This window comes from Phacochoerus africanus, chromosome 2 (assembly GCF_016906955.1).
Source record: "Phacochoerus africanus isolate WHEZ1 chromosome 2, ROS_Pafr_v1, whole genome shotgun sequence".
NCBI lineage: Eukaryota > Metazoa > Chordata > Mammalia > Artiodactyla > Suidae > Phacochoerus > Phacochoerus africanus.
In genome coordinates, this window is record NC_062545.1 from 133,315,616 (window position 1) to 133,336,543 (window position 20,928).

The 20,928-nt window shown below is 41.6% G+C and overlaps 1 protein-coding gene and 1 pseudogene across 3 annotated transcripts in view; one reads left to right on the top strand and one right to left on the bottom strand.

The window, feature by feature from the left end:
• The window catches only part of GPR176 (G protein-coupled receptor 176), a 144,890-nt gene that overhangs the window by 46,782 nt on the left and 77,180 nt on the right, over positions 1 to 20,928 (top strand). The window lies entirely within an intron of this gene.
• LOC125119577 (cleavage and polyadenylation specificity factor subunit 5-like) lies at positions 19,389 to 20,150 on the bottom strand (annotated as a pseudogene).

Sequence of the window (20,928 nt, forward strand, 5' to 3'; positions counted from 1 at the left end):
ATGTCCTTCCCTCACAACAAGCCACATTCACCCCTGTTTTCCCAGGATGTCCTCCAAGAACTGCAGTCAGATTTGACCCAGATTCCTATGGAGACTTTGTTTTGCCCTGGGACCCAGTGCATGTGAAAGTCTGTGTGCACCTTTTAAGAATGCGATCTCCGTTTCCACCAATCCCATGGAGCTCCTGTACACCAGCCCCACTGGTCTTCAATGCCAGATGCTCCAGGGGCCCTTTCTCCCAGTGCCAGATCCCCATGCATGGGGATTTGATGTGGGGCTCAGAACTCTCACTCCTGTAGGTGAGTCTTTGTGATACAGTTACTTTCCAGTCTATGGGGCTTCCCACCTGGGAGGTATGGGGTTGCTTATATGGTGTAATCTCCCCTCCTACCTCTTGATGTGGCTTCCTCTTTGTGTTCTGGAGTAGGGTATCTTTCTTAAGGTTTCTGGGCCATTTGGTTGAAGCTTGCTCAGCCTTTAGTTGTGAATTTTGTTGTTTTTAGGAGAGAAGTTGAGCTCCAGTCCTTCTATTCTGCCATCTTAATCCCATCTCCCGCACCTTTTAATTTAAATATGACTATTATTTTGTTGGAGAGTTTGGCATGTAGGTTCAGCTGAACTCACATATTATCTTATTGACCTCATGTTAATATAATAAAACTGACTCGTGTTGAATTTAGCATCTCTAAAACTCCCAAGCCCTTATTTTGTGTAGTTCTGTATGCTGCTTTTTCATCATCCTATCCTTTTTCAACATAGGAGGTAAGATTAACATTTTAATTTTAATCATTTTAATTCATCCAAATTTAATTAAAATGTTTTAGTTCTTTGTATGAGTCTGTTAATTTTGTGGGGGAAGGGGGTGGGTCCTGATTTTGTCCTGTGATATTATTGCTTTCAGTGGTAAGCACAATGTATCTTTTGTATCTCTGTCTAAATTATCAATTTTTAAAAAAGTGGTGAAAGGTCTAGGAAGAGACGTTTTGAAGTCTTGTAACTAGAGATCTGGTAATTTAAGTCAATTTTATTTTTATTTATTTATTTGACCACACCTACACAGGTGTGGACATTCCCAAGCCAGGGATCAAATCTGAGCCACAGCTGCGACCTACACCATAACTGTGGCAACACTGGGTCCTTACTTAACCCACTGTGCCAGGCCAGGGATTGAACCCATGCTACCACAGAGATAATGCTGGATCTTAACCCACTATGCTACAGTGGGAACTCCACTATATCAGTTTAAATTTACTAGTCAAAGCCCTTTTGGAATAATTATTAAAACAATTATGAATGTGTTGAATAGAACTATCACCTAGGTCATATTTTTAAAATCTTGTTTATGAAACTATGAGACATTTTATCACATACTTTACTGAAATCCAGATATGTCTACTACATCTCCTAGGCTTACTGATAGATAATAATAAGAATCTGGCATGATTTATTCTGTGTGTGAATACTGGCTTCCACTGATAACTTCTGGCCATCCTGACAATAATTCATACTAGTGTCAGGTAGACAAATGTGAATTCTTCTGTATTTTTATTCTCCATTTTTCCCTGTTTTCAGTCTTCTGTTTCCTTTTCTGTTCTCCACAGTTCCTTAAAATGCTCCAGAGTTGGTTTGTAATTGTGCTTCTAAGACTTCAATGTGTAAGTAAATCTGGTAGAGATCTTGTTACAATGCAAGTTCTGATTCAGGAGTTTTGGGGCGGAGCCTACGATTCTGTGTTTCTAACAAACTTCTAGATGTTGTTGATACTACTTGGCCCTCAGACTGTACTCTGAATAGCTAGGAACCAGACGACTTGGTATTCTGGACAGATCTAGATTTGAGTGTTTCTCTAGAGCAGGAAGGAGGTCTCTGGTAGGTAAAGGTCCTCAGTTCTTATTTGAACACTAAGAAACTCATCAACATTTATATCCTCCAAAAGTTATCTCTTTCATTCCCTTATGTTTAATATCTCTTGCTACCTCTGGCTCCTTTGCCTAATCCTTTTTTGCATTTCTTCCCCTTTAGTGCCTTTCTTCCTTCTCACAGGCAAGTTTCTTGGGAGAGGAGCCTAAATTTCATACTTCCATTTTATCCTCTCCTGAATGTTCCTCAATCAACAACTCTGATCATGTCATTCTCCTCTTTGGAACCCTTCACTGGACCCCTCATTCCCTCTGGCTCCTTATAGTAACATTATGCACTCCAGCCTGTTTCCCTCTCCAGCTCATCTCTTAAACACTCCAGGGATTCCAAACCAGCTATAGTTACCAGGGCACATTCTTTTCTTTCCAGTCTCTTTGCCTTAGCTTCTGTTTTTCCTTCATCCATAAAAGCTCTTCCCTGACTAAGTGCTCTCATTCTTCAGATATTCTCTTCTGTCTCCTCTTATAAACCTAAATTAATATCTCTGCTTATATTTAATATTTGTATAATTCAAGAATAATTGAAAGGAGAGGTATCTGTGCTTGCCCCCTCTAGCCTGCAGCTGTAACTGATTTACTATAAGGAGGTATTATCTTGACATGATGATGGTCATTCTTATTGATGGATTTTTTTTTTACTTTTTTATTTTTTTTTAAATATATTTTTTTATTTTCCCACTGTACAGCAAGGGGGTCAGGTTATCCTTACATGTATACATTACAATTACATTTTTTCCCCCACCCTTTCTTCTGTTGCAACATGAGTATCTAGACAAAGTTCTCAATGCTATTCATCAGGATCTCCTTGTAAATCTATTCTAAGTTGTGTCTGATAAGCCCAAGCTCCCGATCCCTCCCACTCCCTCCCCCTCCCATCAGGCAGCCACAAGTCTCTTCTCCAAGTCCATGATTTTCTTTTCTGAGGAGATGTTCATTTGTGCTGGATATTAGATTCCAGTTATAAGTGATATCATATGGTATTTGTCTTTGTCTTTCTGGCTCATTTCACTCAGTATGAGGTTCTCTAGCTCCATCCATGTTGCTGCAAATGGCATTATGTCATTCTTTTTGATGGCTGAGTAGTATTCCATTGTGTATATATACCACCTCTTCCGAATCCAATCATCTGTCGATGGACATTTGGCTTGTTTCCATGTCCTGGCTATTGTAAATAGTGCTGCAATGAACATGCGGGTGCATGTGTCTCTTTTAAGTAGAGTTTTGTCCGGATAGATGCCCAAGAGTGGGATTGCGGGGTCATATGGAAGTTCTATGTATAGATTTCTAAGGTATCTCCAAACTGTTCTCTATAGTGGCTGTACCAGTTTACAGTCCCACCAACAGTGCAGGAGGGTTCCCTTTTCTCCACAGCCCCTCCAGCACTTGTTATTTGTGGATTTATTAATGATGGCCATTCTGACTGGTGTGAGGTGATATCTCATGGTAGTTTTGATTTGCATTTCTCTTATAATCAGCGATGTTGAGCATTTTTTCATGTGTTTGTTGGCCATCTGGATATCTTCTTTGGAGAACAGTCTATTCAGGTCTTTTGCCCATTTTTCCATTGATTGATTGGCTTTTTTGCTGCTGGGTTGTATAAGTTGTTTATATATTCTAGAGATTAAGCCCTTGTCGGTTGCATCATTTGAAACTATTTTCTCCCATTCTGTAAGTTGTCTTTTTGTTTTCTTTTGGGTTTCCTTTGCTGTGCAAAAGCTTTTCAGTTTGATGAGGTCCCATGGGTTTATTTTTGCTCTAATTTCGATTGCTTTGGGAGACGGACCTGAGAAAATATTCATGATGTTGATGTCAGAGAGTGTTTTGCCTATGTTCTCTTCTAGGAGTTTGATGGTGTCCTGTCTTATATTTAAGCCTTTCAGCCATTTGGAGTGTATTTTTGTGCATGGTGTGAGGGTGTGTTCTAGTTTCATTGCTTTGCATGAAGCTGTCCAGGTTTCCCAGCAATGCTTGCTGAATAGACTTTCTTTTTCCCATTTTCTGTTCTTGCCTCCCTTGTCAAAGATTAATTGACCCTAGGTGTCAGGGTTTATTTCCGGATTCTCTATTCTGTTCCATTGGTCTGTCTGTCTGTTTTGGTACCAGTACCACACTGTTTTGATGACTGTGGCTTTGTAGTATTTCTTGAAGTCTGGGAGAGTTATGCCTCCTGCTTGGTTTTTGTTTCTCAGGATTGCTTTGGCGATTCTGGGTCTTTTGTTCTTCCATATAAATGTTTGGATTGTTTGTTCTAGTTCTGTGAAAAATGTCCTGGGTAATTTGATAGGGATTGCATTGAATCTGTACATTGCTTTGGGTAGTATGGCCATTTTTACAATATTGATTTTCCCAATCCAGGAACATGGAATATCTTTCCATTTCTTTCCATCTTCTTTGATTTCCCTGATTAAAGTTTTATAGTTCTCAGCATATAAGTCCTTTACCTCCTTGGTCAGGTGTATTCTGAGGTATTTGATTTTGTGAGGTGCAATTTTAAAAGGTATTGTATTTTTGTATTCCTTTTCTAATGTTTCATTGCTGGTATACAGAAATGCAACTGACTTCTGAAAGTTAATCTTATAGCCTGCTACTTTGCTGAATTTATTAATCAGTTCAAGTAGTTTTGGGGTTGAGTCCTTAGTGTTTTCTATGTATAGTATCATGTCGTCTGCATACAGTGACAGTTTTATCTCTTCTCTTCCTATATGGATGCCTTTGATTTCTTTGGTTGTCTAATTGCTGTGGCTAGGCCTTCCAATACTATGTTGAAGAGCAGTGGTGAGAGTGGGCATCCCTGTCTTGTTCCAGATTTGAATGAGAAGGCTTTCACTTTTTCCCCATTGAGTATTATATTTGCTGTGGGTTTATCATAAATGGCTTTGATTATGTTCAGGAATGTTCCCTCTATACCCACTTTGGCGAGGGTCTTGATCATGAATGGATGTTGGACTTTGTCTAATGCTTTTTCTGTGTCTATTGAGATAATCATATGATTTTTGACTTTTCTTTTGTTAATGTGGTGTATGATGCTGATTGATTTGCGAATGTTGAACCATCCTTGTGAACCTGGGATGAACCCAACCTGGTCATGGTGTATAATTTTTTTGGTATGTTGTTGGATTCGGTTGGCTAAGATTTTGTTGAGAATTTTTGCATCTATATTCATCAATGATATTGGGCGATAGTCTTCTTTTTTGGTGGTATCTCTGTCTGGTTTTGGAATGAGGGTGATGGTGGCATCATAGAATGTCTTTGGGAGTATTCCTTCTTCTTCAAACTTTTGAAAGAGTTTAAGGAGGATGGGCACCAATTCCTCTTTATATGTTTGATAAAATTCACCTGTGAAGCCATCTGGTCCTGGACTTTTATTTGTAGGGAGTGATTTTATGACCTCTTCCATTTCATTTCTAGTGATCGGTCTGTTCAGTTGGTCTGTTTCTACTTGATTCAGTTTTGACAGGCTGTAAGATTCTAGAAAATTGTCCATTTCTTCCAGATTGTCCAACTTGTTGCCATATAGTTGTTCATAGTATTCTCTTATGGTTTTTTGTATTTCTGCTGTATCCGTTGTGATTTCTCCTTTTTCATTTAAAATTTTGGTTATTTGGGTTCTTTCTCTCCTCTTTTTAGTGAGTCTGGCCAGGGGTTTGTCAATTTTGTCCACCTTTTCAAAGAACCAGCTCTTGGTTTTATTAATTTTCTGTATTGTTTTTTGAGTCTCTATTTTATTGATTTCTTCTTTGATCTTATAATTTCCTTCCTTCTGCTGACTTTAGGACTTTTTTGTTCTTCTTTTTCTAATTCATTTAGGTGGAGGGTTAAGTTGTCAGTTTGGGATCTTTCTTCTTTTTTGAGAAAGGCCTGTATTGCTATAAATTTCCCTCTGAGCACTGCTTTCGCAGCATCCCATAGATTTTGAGCGGTTGTGTCTTCATTATCATTTGTTTCAAGGTAGTTTTTAATTTCCTTCTTGATTTCCTCATTGACCCATTGGTTTTTTAGGAGCATGTTGTTTAGTCTCCATGCAGTAGGTTTTTTCTCTTTCCTTTTCCCATGGTTGGTTTCTAATTTCATGGCATTGTGGTCAGAGAAGAGACTTGAGATAATTTCTATGCCCCTAAATTTATTGAGATTAGCTTTGTGTCCCAATATGTGGTCGATTCTTGAGAATGTTCCATGAGCATTTGAGAAGAATGTGTATTCTGCTTTTTTTGGATGTAGTGTACTGAAGATATCAATGAAGTCTAACTTTTCTATTGTTTCCTTTAGGATCTCTGTTGCTTTATTGGTTTTCTGTCTAGAGGATCTGTCCTTTGATGTGAGGGGGGTATTAAGGTCTCCTACTATGATTGTATTCTCATCAATATCTCCCTTTATGTCTGTTAATATTTGTTGTATGTATCTGGGTGCTCCTGTATTTGGGGCATATATGTTGACGATAGTAACATCCTCTCCTTGGATGGATCCCTTAATCATTAAATAGTGTCCTTCTTTGTCTTTCTTTATCTCTTTTGTTTTAAAGTCTATTTTGTCTGATATGAGCATTGCGACTCCTGCTTTTCTGTCATGTCTATTGGCGTGAAATATTTTCCCCCACCCTTTCACTTTCAATCTATATGTATATTTTGTCCTAAGGTGAGTTTCTTGTAGGCAGCATATTGAAGGTTTTTGCCTTTTTATCCACTCAGCCACTCTGTGTCTTTTGATTGGGGCATTCAGTCCATTGACATTTAAGGTGATAATTGATAGGTGATTATTTATTGCCATTTGAACCTCGTGTTCCAGTTGATTCTATGGTTCTCCATTCTTCCTTTCTTTTTTTTTTTGGTTGGATGGTCTCCTGTTATTATCTGCTTGAGTGTATTTTTTTTTTTTTTTTTGCAAATGCAATATTTGGTTTTGGCTTGTGGTTGCCCTGTTTTTTAAGTATGCTAACCCCTTCCCATAATTGTGTGTTTTAGCCTGATGGTCCTGTAAGTTCAAACCCTTCATTACTATATTAAAATTAAGAAGAGAAACATACAAACAAACAAAAAGGGTTATTTACTTCCTAACATCCCTTGCCCACATTTTATGGTTTTGATGACTCTTTTTTATTTTTTTCTTTTTAATTTTATTTTGTTTGAAGCATGTTCATGATGAAATCTGTATGCTGGCTTATTTGAGTGACTGCTCTCTGATTGCGGTTTCCTCAGTCCTAGTTCTTCCTCTTCTTCTTTTTTTTTTTCTTTTCTTTTTCTTCCCTTTCCTTCCTTTCTTTTTGGTTTAGAGAAGCCCTTTCAATATTTCCTTTAACCTGGGTTTTGTGTTGCTGTATTCTTTAAGTTTTTGTTTGTTGGAAAAAATTTTTATTTCCCCTTGCTGGATAGAGTATTCTAGGTTGCATATTTTTTCCTTTTAGCACTTTAAGTATCTCTTGCCATTCCCTCCTGGCCTGTAGTGTTTCTGTAGAGAAGTCAGCTGATATTCTTATGGGGGTTCCCTTGTAGGTAACATTATGTTTTTCTCTTGCTGCCTTTAGGATCCTCTCTTTATCACTAACTTTTGCCATTTTTATTATGATGTGTCTTGGTGTGGGTCTCTTTGGGTTCAGTTTGTTTGGGGCCCTCTGTGCTTCTTGTATCTTGAACCCAGTATCCTTAAGATTTGGGAAGTTTCCAGCAATAATTTCTTCAAATATATTTTCCATCCCCTTATCTTTTTCTACTCCTTCTGGAATTCCTATTATGCGTAGATTGGCCTGCTTTATATTATCCCATAGGTCTCTTATATTGCTTTCCAGTTTTTTGATTCGGTTTTCTGTCTGTTGACCGGATTGAGTGATTTCCATTATTCTATCTTCCATATCACTGATTCGTTCTTCTGCATTATTCATTCTGGTTTTTACTGCCCCTAGTTTAGTTTGCATCTCTGCAAATGAATGTTCTAGTTTTTCTTGGCTCCTCCTTATATTTTCTAGTTCCTTTCTGAGGGTATCTGCATTACTGTTCATATCTTCTCTTAATTCCTTCAGTATTTTCACTGTTTCTCTTTTGAACTCCAGGTCTGTCTGACTGCAGAGATCTGTTTCATTGTTGACTGTTTTAGGTGAGTTCTCCTGTTGGTTTGACTGGGGGTGGTTTCTCAGCTTCTTCATCTTGCTTGTTGTTTTCTTTCTCCTGAGGGAGTTGTACTCTCCATGATCGGGCAGTGTTTGCCTTGTCACTGCCGTGGAATATTTTCTGAGGGCTGGCGTTGTTGGTCAATCTTTTTTGAGGCAGTGTGGCTTTTCTGGAGTGTTGATGGGGCTAACAGTGTTTCTTTGAAGCAAAGGAGGGCTTCCTGAGGGCAGACAGGACTGGGAGGTCCACACCACGATGGTAGCAGATTTCACTTGGTCATGCAGAGCTTGCTCTGGTGTTTTTAGGCTGTGGGGTTCTTGCAGGGGGTTGGAGGTGTTGGGCAGCTGTTCCTCAGGAGTGCAGCACCCCCTGGGGGCTGGAGCAGCTATCTGGGTCACTGAGAACCTAAGAGGCTCTTCCCTAGGGCAGCCCAACTCAGAAGGACGACCTGAGAATGTAGGCGGATCTTTGCACAGTCTGGCCGAGCTTGTTGCAGCTTTTCTGGGCTGCAGGGGCTCTTCCAGGGGGCTGGTGGTGCTGAGCAGCTATTCCACGGGAGTGGGGCACCCTCTGGGGGCTAGGGCGGGTAGCAGGGCCGTTGGAAACCCAAGAGGCTCCTCCCCGGGGCAGCCCGACTCAGAAAAACCGTCTGAGATCTTTTCCCGACTCGGCCAGGCTTGTTGCAGCTTTTCTGGGCTGCAGGCCTTTTCTTGGGGGCTGGTGGTGTTTGGTGCTGCTCTGCGGAAGTGTAGCCCCTCCAAAGGGCAAGCAGGCCTGTGCAGGGACAGCCCCTGCAGTGGTAGGCTTCAGGCAATTGTTGAGGCCAGCCCTCCTGGATGGCAGGCAGCCCCAGGTTCAGCGAGAGCATAGGGGGTGGTGGGGGTGGGGGGAGGGGATGCACTGGGAAGCACAGCTTTCAGCTAGCTAGCGGGCCTGTAAGCTTGCTGTGGCGTGGGGGGTATTCTATGAGGACCCACCCCTTCTTCTCTCCCCTCCCCAGCACGGGCACAGACCAGGCTCTTCTCCCAGGTTCCCTCTGATGCAGCTTTCCACTTCCCTGCCCCTAGAGTATTGCTCCTTTCCTCTGCGACAGCTTTGTTTTCTAGTCTCCCAGGCAGTCTCTGCCCCGTCAAATGGTTTCTAGACCTCCCAAGCAGTTTCCGCTCCGCCCCGCCCCCCCCCAGCCTGGGGACTAACCTCTGGAGGCAAGGTCTCAGTGCCCAGCCCCCACCCAGGCATCCCCCGGCCCTTTCTTGGGGACTAACCTTCGGAGGCGAGGTCTCGGTGCCCAGCCCCCACCCAGGCGTCCCCCGGGCCCTTTCCCGGGGACTAACCTCTGGAGCCGAGGATTCGGTGCCCAGCCCCCACCCAGGCGTCTCAATTTTTGGTGACTGTGCCCGTAGTTCAGATGGTCCGTTGGGTTCTTGATTGGCTTTTCCATACTCCAGCGTACTGCTACACTCTTCTCTGCATCTGGAGATTCCTCCGGTTCGTTTGATCTTTCCCCCGGTAGGTGACTTTCCAGGGTGCGGGATCCCGTCCCGCTCGGATTCACCTTCTCTCACTCTCTTCTTTTCTCCCGTTCTGCCCCGTAATGTCACGAACTTCTTGCTGTTATTGGAGTTTAGGTTCCTCTGCCAGCGATTGGTTGCTGTTCTGTGCGAGTCATTTATTCTGTAGATGTGCTTTTTTTGTTGTGTTTGTGGGAGAGGGTGAGTGTGTCCCCCTACTCCTCCGCCATCTTGTCCTCTCTCTCTTATTGATGGATTTTAAGGATACCAAATCACTTGGTAAAGTCACCATAATCTTATTTTAATTTTTAAATTTTTATTTATTATTTTATTTTTTTGCCCTTTAGGGCCCTGCAGCATGTGGAGGTTCCCAGGCTAGGGGTCTAGTTGCAGCTGCAGCTGCCGGCCTACACCACACCCACAGCAACTCAGGATCTGCGCCACGTCTGCGACCTACACCATAGCTCATGGCAATGCCTGATCCTTAACCCACTGAGCAAGGCCAGGGATTGAACCTGCATCCTCATGGATGCTAGTCAGATTCGTTAACCACTGAGCCATTACAGGAACTCTAATCTTACTTTTTATTTTATTTATTTATTTTTTGTCTTTTTGTCTTTTCTAGGGCTGCTCCCACGGCATATGGCGGTTCCCAGGCTAGGGGTCCAGTTGGAGCTACAGCTGCTGGCCTATGCCACAGCCACAGCAACACGGGATCCGAGCCACGTCTGCAACCTACACCACAGCTCATGGCAACGTCAGATCCTGAATCCACTGAGCGAGGCCAGGAATCAAACCTGCAAGCTCATGGTTCCTAGTGGGATTCGTTAACCACTGAGTCACAACGGGAACTCCTAATCTTACTTTTTAAAAAGGAAAGACTTGACTATCACTCTGCAAATGAAGAGAGAAATGAATGTTTTTAATTAGTTTATCATTGTGTGATTTAGTCTAGATGACCCATACAATATTCGTTGACATTATAGTTTCATAGGAATGAAGCAGTAAAATATTTTATCATTATGAAAATATTTTCACTAATGTGATCCACAGAGACAGTGATGAATGGTAAGTTTTTATGATGATAATTCAGAACTTTGACCACATCAAGCATTGGCCACCCTTGGGAGCAGAGTGAGAAAGTCTCTTGCTAGCTTAGAGAGTGGCCTCATGAAAATCACTAAACTAATTGGGATTTCTTTTTTTTTTTGTCTTTGTTTTTGTTTGTTTTTTAGGACTGCACTTGAGGCATATAGAGGTTCCCAGGCTAGGGGTTGAATCAGAGCCACAGCCACAGCAATGCCTGATCTGAGTCTCGTCTGTGACCTACACCACAGCTCATGGCAACACCAGATACTTTTTTTTTTCTTTTTTTTGGTTGGAATTTCTTGACAGTAGCAGGGAATAGAGATGGAGAGCTGCCTGGAAAGATGCAGACACTGAGGACTTGATGGATTATTAGCTGATTATTCAAGCTAGAGAGGCTCAGACCTCAAAGTAAATTAAATTAAATCCAAAAGAAACTAGGCTATGGCCAAATAAACATTTTTAATGAAATTTTAAAATGCTTTCCATAGCTGCAGTCATGGTCTCTCAGGCAACAAATGCAATTTGCTATCAGATGCATTGTTGCCATGGCACTTGCAGATATGAGAAGATGATGGAGAAAGGTGGAAGTTGAAGGGCTAATAGACTTAAAACCTTATTTGCGAAATGGTCTTAATGTGTGTGTTGCAGAGATAAATCTTAATCCTCTGTACACAATAGGTATTCTGAAATGTGTGTGGAGTGAATGTAAAATATGTGAACTACTTGAAATTAAATGAAGTAAATACTTTTGTTTTTTTTAAGGAACCGTTCTTTGCAGTGTAGTTTTCTGCCGGCTACATCATTCTGTGTTCTAGATTCCCGAGGAATCCTAGAGGAAGGCACGAAAAAGAGGACAAGAATTGTCAGCTTCATTAAGGGTAAAACGCTGGCTGATATAATTCCCTTTTCTCCAGGTATTTGGATCTGTTGATGAATAACTTTCTAGCTGAAATGCCTGGAGTGTGAGCTCTAGTTTCCATTCTCTTCACTGATTTCTGGCCAGTCTATCTCTGGATAAATGACTCACTTGGTTTATATTGCCTTTCAGCATAATATATTTATTCAAACTGAACTCTGCCTCTGGTAGATTGCATCAGAAAACCAAGAAAGCTTATAGTCATAATAGTCTTTTTTTTGTGAAAAAGTAGTTCATGCCAAACTTGTTCCTTTTTTGAGGATAATGTTCCTGGGATTAAAAAGAGGACTTTAGATAGGATCAGTGTTGTGTAGTGGGCCAAAGGGCTCTAGAATCAGACAGTTCTGGATGTCCAGGTTCTGCTACTTGCTAGCATTTTGTCTTTGGTCCAGCATTTATTACTTTTAAAATAATATGTCTCATTGTAAAATAATAAAGAATTTAGAAAACATAAAAAGTTGTGAAGAAGATAATATTCATGACTATTTTCTCATGTCACTGAACATTTGTTGAAAGCATCATTTTAAACACATGTGATATATTCAATTATTTAATCATTTAACAATTCTTGGAGTTCCCTTCATGACGCAGCAGCAATGAATTTGACTAGGAACCATGAGGTTGCGGGTTCGATCCCTGGCCTTGCTTAGTGGCTTAAGGATCCGGGCGTTGCCGTAGCTGTGGTGTAGGTCACAGACGTGGCTCGGATCCTGTGTTGCTGTGGCATAGGCTGGCGGCTACAGCTCCGATTCGACCGCTAGCCTGGGAACCTCCACATGCTGGGGGTATGGCCCTAAAAAAAAAAAAGAATAAAAGAAAAAAAAATTCTTGTATTTCTGGACATTGAGAATGTTTCTTTTTTGAACTGTGATGAATAATACTGTGATGAATACCTTTTAATTAAAAAAAAAACTTTGTCCAAGTTTCTTTTTCAATGGTATGACTTCCTAGGAAGGGTGTGGTGTTAGGAATTTTGTTTGTACATTTTTATTCTTTATTTTATTATTTTCTTTTATGGTTGTATCTGTGGCATATGGAAGTTCCCAGCTAGGAAATGAATCAGAGCAGCAGCTGAGGCCTATGCCACAGCCACGGCAATATGGGATCCAAGCCACATCTGCGACCTACACTGTAGCTTGTGGCAATGCTGGATCCTTAACCCAACTGAGTGAGGCCAGGGATTGAACTGGCTTCCTCAGAGATATAGCATTCTTAATCTGCTGAGCCACAATGGGAACTCCAATACATTTTTAATATCACTTTTCAAGTTCTTGATAATTGAAAGCAGAGGAAAGGATAAATAATGTAATTGAGCATCACTTTTCTTACTTATCTGTATCATAATGTTGGGAGGATATGGGCTAATATCTGTGAAACACCTAGCACAATGATTGTTAAATATTATTAATGTTTGTATTCTTTGCTTTAGTACAGTCATCATCCATACTGTCAACTTCTGTAATAGAACAGTCAGCTATTTTACCAGCAAAAACAAGTCTATTCAAGTTTATTCAGGAATATCGAGAGGAACTGCCACAGAGGATATGTGAACCAAGACAGACCATAGGCAAATCCAGAAAACAAGGCAGGGGAACTTGCTTTTATAGGGAAAAGGTGGGAGTTGGGGGGCTATAAGAACCAAAGAGTCCATTGGAAGAAACTGGGAGTCCAGAGTATGGAGGCTTCTCATTGGTTGGGCTCTTACAGTCTCTGATTGGGTGGGCTGTTGGGGACAGGAAAAGAAGTTTTCCTCTTCCTGCTGAACTGTAAAGGAGGCTTCACCTTTCTGTTAGAGATGTGGGTGTCTCTGGAGTAATTGACTATGCATGGTGAAGCCTGAGAGCTCCCTCTACAGGCCTGTCCCCAGTCCAGTTTTAGCTGAGGTTTCTTTAATTCCACAATACTATATCATTAAATCCTCGCCACTCTCATTATCCGTTTTTAAGATAGGATGATAAGCTTTTACTGAATTTTATGTGTTGTGATATAAAATTAGTGTGAATATCGAGCCCAGTGGGCCCCCTTCTTTTTTTTTTTTTTTTTAAATTGCCTTAAAAAATGTGTATGAAGGGAGTTCCTGTCGTGGCTTAGTGGAAACAAATCTGACTAGTATACATGAGGATGCAGGTTTGATCCCTGGCCTTGCTCAGTGGGTTAAGGATCCAGCATTGCTGTGAGCTGTGGTGTAAGTCTCAAATGCAGCTTGGATCTGGTGTGGCTGTGGCATAGGCTGGCGGCTACAGTTGTGATTCAACCCCTAGCCTGGGAACTTCCATAAGCGGCCCTAAAAAAAAAAAGGTGTATGAAGGTGAAAGGTAGAGGGGAGAGGCGGTTTTGGACTTATTAAAAGTATTTCTTTAGAATTAAAAAACAAAGAGGAGAATTTTGCAGTCCATTGAAGACTTGGCACGACTGACTGTTATATCTATCTTAGTTTTAATGTAGTGTCAAAACCGTTAATTCACAGCTGTGTGAATTCAGTGTGTATTTCAGTTGTGTGTGTTGACTGGTGGGAGAACCAAAAGAGGCAGAGAGGAGTCAATAGTCTTGATACTCTAAATTGCTAGTGTAAGTTAAAATAATTTACACCAAGTCTTCTAGTTCCTAGCTACTTCAAAGTGTAGTGTGAGGACTAGTAGGACTGTGAACCACCTCAAAAGGTGACATAAAATGGTAATTATTATAAATGAATCAGGAAATAATGAAAGCTCTTATCTGATTTTTTCCATTTTCACACATTTACTGCACAGGGCATGGCTGCATCAGTTTCTTAGGGCTGCTGTAATTGTCCATTGCAAATCAGTTGGTTTAAAACAGAGGTTTATTCTCACAGTTCAGGAGGCCAGAGTCTAAAATCAGGGTGTGGGCAAGGTTGGTTCCTTCTGGAGGCTCTGAGGGAGAATTGTTCCATCCCTCTTCATAGCTTCTGCTGGCTGCCCACAATCCTTGGCGTTCCAGCATTGCTCCACTTTCTGCCTCTATCTTTTTTTTTTTTTTTTGTCTTCTGTTGTTGTTGTTGTTGTTGCTATTTCTTGGGCCGCTCCCGCGGCATATGGAGGTTCCCAGGCTAGGGGTCCAATCGGAGCTGTAGCCACTGGCCTACGCAAGAGCCACAGCAACGTGGGATCCGAGCCGCGTCTGCAACCTACACCACAGCTCACGGCAACGCCGGATCGTTAACCCACTGAGCAAGGGCAGGGACCGAACCTGCAACCTCATGGTTCCTAGTCGGATTCGTTAACCACTGCGCCACGACGGGAACTCCTCTGCCTCTATCTTCATATGGTCTTCTTCCCTGTGTCGTGTCTATCTATCTGTGCCCTTTCTTCTCCTCGTAAGGACACTATCATTGGATTTAGGGACCACTCTAATCCAGTATGACCTCATCTTACCAGGATTACATCTGCAAAGATCCTGTTTCTCAATAAGGCAATGGAAAACATGCTAAGTTAAGATAGAAACTCACCATGTCTCCTTCCTCCCCATACCCTGCTATCATCTCTAAGCACAATTTCATTAAGTTGTGTTACTTAACTCAGTTCCTCTGCTCCTTCTTGATTTGCTTTATGTATCCTGCTTGGCTCTACACTGTCTACCCAAGATGACCTCTTACTGCAGGAGATTGCTTTCCTTAACCTTGAATCTTACTCTTCTCTCTTTGTGCCATTACCCCAGTAGGGATTGCTTTCTCTCTCTTTCTTCATCTAAGTAAATCTTTCCATTCCTGAGGATATAGATTGTATTTTATACTTTCTTTTTTCCCCTGTATCACCTAGCCTAGTGCTGGCACATAATGTACACTCGATAAACATTTTGATTAACTTTCTGTTAAAATAGACTATCTATTGGAAAGAAAATTAAATAATGGTTTTGTGTGCTTGAATTCCAAAATTCAAGTTGCTTGCAAATCAGTCCATCTTGATAGCTTAAATTATTCAGCTAAACTGTTGTTTTCTCTTTGATTTTAAAACATCTACCTTGAGTATCAGTATTTTAGTCTCATTCTGGTGCTGTAGCCTATTTTGGCTCAAAAATAACATGAGGACATGCTACCGGTATATCATTTACTCTATAAAAAGATTTTTCTATTTATTGTTGCTACTGTCCTGGTTCTGGGAGATAATTTCTTATCAGTGTGTAATATCTGAAGAGGTACATGAAACCAGCCTTATAGTTTGTTTTATCTTCATTATCATCATTGTTACATAGCTGGAAAGAATTTAAGAGGTTTTCTAATCTAGTCTTCTACCCCTTCAAAGAGGAGAAGGCCTATGGCAATACCAACTGCTTCTTCCTCCTGGCTTCTGTCTTTTTCTAACTCCACAATTGTAAATTTGGAGGGACATATAATACAGTATCAAATTTAGTCTGGGACAGCTAAGGAGATCCAGTCAGGTCCAACTCACCCATGGTCAGGTGGCCCTCAGCTCCACTTTAGTTTTCTCACCATGAACAAGCCCAGAACCATGAAGTGGGTGGTCAGCAGATTTGTGCTTCTGGTTTTTCATGAGCAAAAGGGCAAGAGTCAGTAGACTGGATGATAGCGAACACTTGCTATGTTTAGTACTTGTAGCTAGAATAATGAGTAAACATTTGCTAGGCAAAGCGACTAGTGCCTGGCACATAGTAAATGTTATAAACATGTTTGAAAATAAAATTTAAGAGTGTAATTTATAGTCAAACCCAGAATGTATGATTCCATACTGTTCAGTATGTTCCATGTTCCATGCTGTTTGCATTCAGCATCTCCAGAGGCTGAGCCTGAGGCTCACCTCCTCAATCTCCCCTTTACCCCTTCCCTTCACTTCCCTTGTCAGTTTTGACTTTGCTCAGTTAACTTTAATTAACTGTAACCTTCTGCAAATGGGAAATGTCCTCGAAAAGGAGCCCCTTCATTTTCAGTGCAGTCTTTTCTATAGAGACCTGCAGGAAACCCAAATCAGGAACTGAGTGAATTGATACTTTGACAAAATGAGTTGACAAATACTGCTTTATTTCCCAGATTGGAAGTGCCGAAAGCTGAATGGTCTTGCACTTATATTCATCAAAAAGAGACATTGTAGGTCTTAAGGGCAGTGGGTTTTTTTTTGTTTGTTTTTTTTTGTTCTTTTTTTGTCTTTTTGCCTTTTCTAGGGCTGCTCCTGCAGCATATGGAGGTTCTAAGGCTAGGGGTCTAATCAGAGCTGTAGCTGCCAGCCTACACCAGAGCCACAGCAACGCAGGATCTGAGCTGCCTCTGCGACCCATACCACAACTCACAGCAACGCTGGACCCTTAATCCACTGAACAAGGCCAGGGATCGAAACCGCAACCTCATGGTTCCTAGTCGGATTTGTTAACTACTGAGCCACAACGGGAACTCTGGCAGTGGTATGTTGATAAATGTCTAACAACTATCTCAGTCTAGTGAAAAAAAAAAAAGCCTTGATTTGTTGCATTTGCCAGTTTTCATGGTGTCAATATTCCCATCACAGCCAATTTCAAGCTGTGTGATTTCTCTGAAGTGGAGGTGTGTACATTCAACTCTCCTGAGCTGGAAACAGGCTCCTGCTTGCCACTGTAAATGCAGGATTGAGGGGATGTGGCTTAGGCCCAGCCCATGGAAAGTCTATGGAGATGCTGAAAGTAGCTCTTTTTAGTGTTATCTGTCCACCTGCTCTATGGCCTGCACTACTCTAGGTAATGGTGACATAGGAATGAATCAAAGTCCCTGCCTTCATGGAGCTTACATCCCAGTGAAAGGTATTCAGAAGTTTCCAATTTCAATTTTTTGAGATCCTAGCGTTCTCATATTTTGGGACAACTTGAATCAAGATCCTGTAACATTTTAATTTATTAAATGAGAAAAATGGAATGGGCTTATTTTATTTTTGCTGGGTGTGAAGCAGGGCTGTGAGGGAGGCGGTAGAACTCCTCTCTGAATTGTCTCCACCTTGGAGTGGCAGAGACCCAAAGCCTTGCATCACCAGGAGTGTTGGCAGTGTGCCACAAGGGGTGGGAATTAAAGGGCAGAAAAGATAAGGGTCTTGCTTGGAGTTCCAGTTCCCTAACTAATCCAGGGGAGGTGATAAATTATAAGCCATTACCTCTCTCATTAAAAGTTAATGAGCTAGAGGAGTTCCCTGGTGGCTTAGTGGCTTAAGGATCTGGCATTGTCACTGCTGCTTGGGTCACTGCTGTGGCGCAGGTTCGATCCCTGGCTGAGGAACTTCTGCATGCTGCAGGCATGGCCGAAAAAAGTTAATAAGCTGGAAGCTTGCTTAGTGGATAAGATTCTGGCAACTTAAATCTTGTCAAAGCATTGCAAAGTTCTACATCCTCCAGGAGGGTAAGAAAGCATTGGGGAAGCTACTAATGGCAGAGCTCAGAGAGGGGAATGACATAAGTGCTCCTGTGGAAGAGGAGTTAGGATTCTGGGTGAGGAGCCTCAGGTCTTTCCTACTGAGAATCACTGAGCCAGGTGCTGAGATTTGAGGGAGTGAGATTTTCCTTTAGGAAGGTAGATCCTCAGGCAACTCAGAAGTATTAGATAAGCAAAAGAAGAAAGGAGACAAACTTTTTGAAATTAACTGTTTGATGCTGTGTTAAGTCCTGCTTGTGTTTCAGGGCTCTCCAGGACCTCTGCCCTGTTTTTACCTATTGAATGAATAATTCGTTTGCACGTAGTTTCTAATGCTGGACCGTCTTATTCAGCAACATCATTCCAGCCAGGATGTATTGTGAACCATCTATCTCTCTGTGTCTAGAATAGGCATTGCTCCATTCATGCCCATGTCATCTCCATCTTCCTTGGAGGCAAGGATTTACATATTCATCATGTTGGTTTAGAAGTTTAATTCTTGATGGTGCAATTTTTAGAAGAGAAAGGAAACCCAGGCCTCTTTCCAGTACAAGGACCCCTCCCAGCTGCTTTGGAATGACCATTGTGTCTTCAACTATGGGTTTTGGATTATCTATGTCACAGTCACCTTGTGCTGCTTCTCTAAAATTCCCATTTCTCTGATGCATCCCAAGCCTTCTGAAGCAAAGTCTCTGGAGTGGGACTGAGGAATTTGCATTTAAATAAGTTTCTCAGGCGGTTCATAGGTGCACTAAAGTTTGAGAACCACTGGTTTAGATTCATAGACTGTTAGGAAATAGCCTTGGAGATTCCCTGGGGTCCAACCTGTGTCCCATTGGAAAGAAAGCAGCCTAACTTTTCCTGCAGTTAAGCTTGGGAAACGTTTGGGGTTGTTTTGTTTGTTTCTTTGTTTAAATTAGAATGCTCACGCAATTCGGTAGGCCAGTAGGGACAAATCCCCTTCCCAAGGATCACCGTTATGTGACATGCTGCTATTAGCAGGCCCAGGTCAGCAGCCATTACAGCTGAAGGTGAACGTAGTTATTTTGTTTTCAGCAGCTATAGTTTAATTCTGCTAACATGTTATGAAACCCAGATATTGGCATGATGGTTGACAAAATGGAGACCGGGTATGAGTCAATTGTTTTTTGTGCTTACCTCTGCCTTGTCATTCTAGTATTCATATGTCAAATGTGGCTTCTCTCAACTCACTAACATTTTAAAAATCATTCATCCCTACATTTCTATGTTTCTGTTCATTTGGCCCACTGCTGAGGGAAAACAACACAGACATCTTTGATTTTGTCCAATGTTGTCATTTTTAAATTTTGTTTTAGAAAGAAGTCCATTTTCTTTAATGTTATCTAAAAAAGTTATGAGAAGAACCAAAAGTAAATTAACCATTATAACATTTGCGTACACCACAATCTGGTTTTTCGTATTAACTTTACTATTCAAACAACAGAAAGTAGGTGACAATTTAGGGATTGGGAAAGAGATAAAACCAAAAACACTTTGCTAGCATGTTTATTCTACACTGTGTATAGCTGTGCTCACAGAGACAGCTTCTCTTACTTTTCTGCTGTGCAGGAATTCAGTTGTATATAAAACTGAACCTGCTCAAAAGCTGAGGGAGGCTAGAAATTATGGGTCCATATCTGGGTGCATTGTCATACAGTTCAAATAGTGGTGCAGCTACTAGCTTGTAATTTTTAGGGATTGCGAATAAGGCTTTCTCTTGAAGCTGAACCCAAAACAACTTCTGATGTTCCTTAGGTTTTGTAATGTGTGCAGGAATATATGGATACTGAGGAGGTTCACAATTTGGTCTCCACTAGTTACCAATGCAATCATCAATGACCCAGTCTTGCAGGACTCCATCTTGACAACCCAGTATCTCTGTCATTAAGTGTTTTTGTCCTTCAGACTTCATCTTCTCTTGTATTAAGCTCACCACCAGGTAATTTGAAGAAAGTTGTTTCCAGCTGTAGCAGTAACACATGGGGTAGCTGGTGCTCATGGACAATCAAAACCCCTTCTACAGTCCTCCTCATGCCAATTTTATCAAATTCCTCCCTCATGTGCTGAAATCTGGTGGCAACAGAGCTGTCTTCATAGAGGGGCTCTTTTGTACCAAAAGTATAATTGGTAGGAGGGTACAGGTTGATGGTGCGCTCCAGGGTGAGGGGCTTGGTCTGCTGCATGTACTTGTTGCTGTACTGGTTGACCCCTCTGGGCCCAGCCGGTCTGTGAGTGATTGGGCGGCACCACGGACATGCTGGCAAGCTCTGGCACTAGCAGCGAGTGGAAAGAGGGAGGCAGGGAGACTTCCCTGTGCTGGTACCCACTCAGCAGCCGCGCCGCCCACCCTTAACAAGGGAGCGCCCAATACTGTCATTTTATAGATGTGAAAATCAGGATCAGGGGAGATGAAGTAATTTATCTGGACATGTTGGGCTGCAGCAAGCCCCCAGATCTTGCTCCTTCTAGGCGAGTATTCTTGCCTTTACTGGGCTGCTTTCCAGCAGGTGGGAAGCGTTCCTGTAAAGTTCTTTGCTGAGTCTCACAGTTCTTGGCAGACAAATCCAATATTCCCATTTCTAAAGACACATTATTTAGCATTCCCCTGTGAAAGCAGGGAAATTGCCTTGAATTATCTACTCAGTCTGAGATTTGGAGTACTTGTGTCTTCCTCTCTGTGTCTTGTTCTACATGACTGAGTGTTTTTAGAAGGGAGGGATAGTGTTTGGTGGATAATGTAGACCAGGGGATTGTCTTCAGTGCCTGGGAAGGCAGATGTGTTGTAATTATCCAGTCCTATGATACTTATGTCACAATTAATTAGATGTCTCTAAATTACTTTGGAGACAACAGGTGATTCAATTAATGGGCAGGAGCAGCTGCCTTGGAGCAAGGAGGTAGGGGCAGCCTTATTTTTATTTTGCATTCCCATTCTCCTCCATACCCCTCTTTACCTGATTTGCTTTGGAGACCCTCCTGGCTTTAAAAAATGGCACAGACACAATCTTACTTGGAATCAGCAGGAAGAACATTT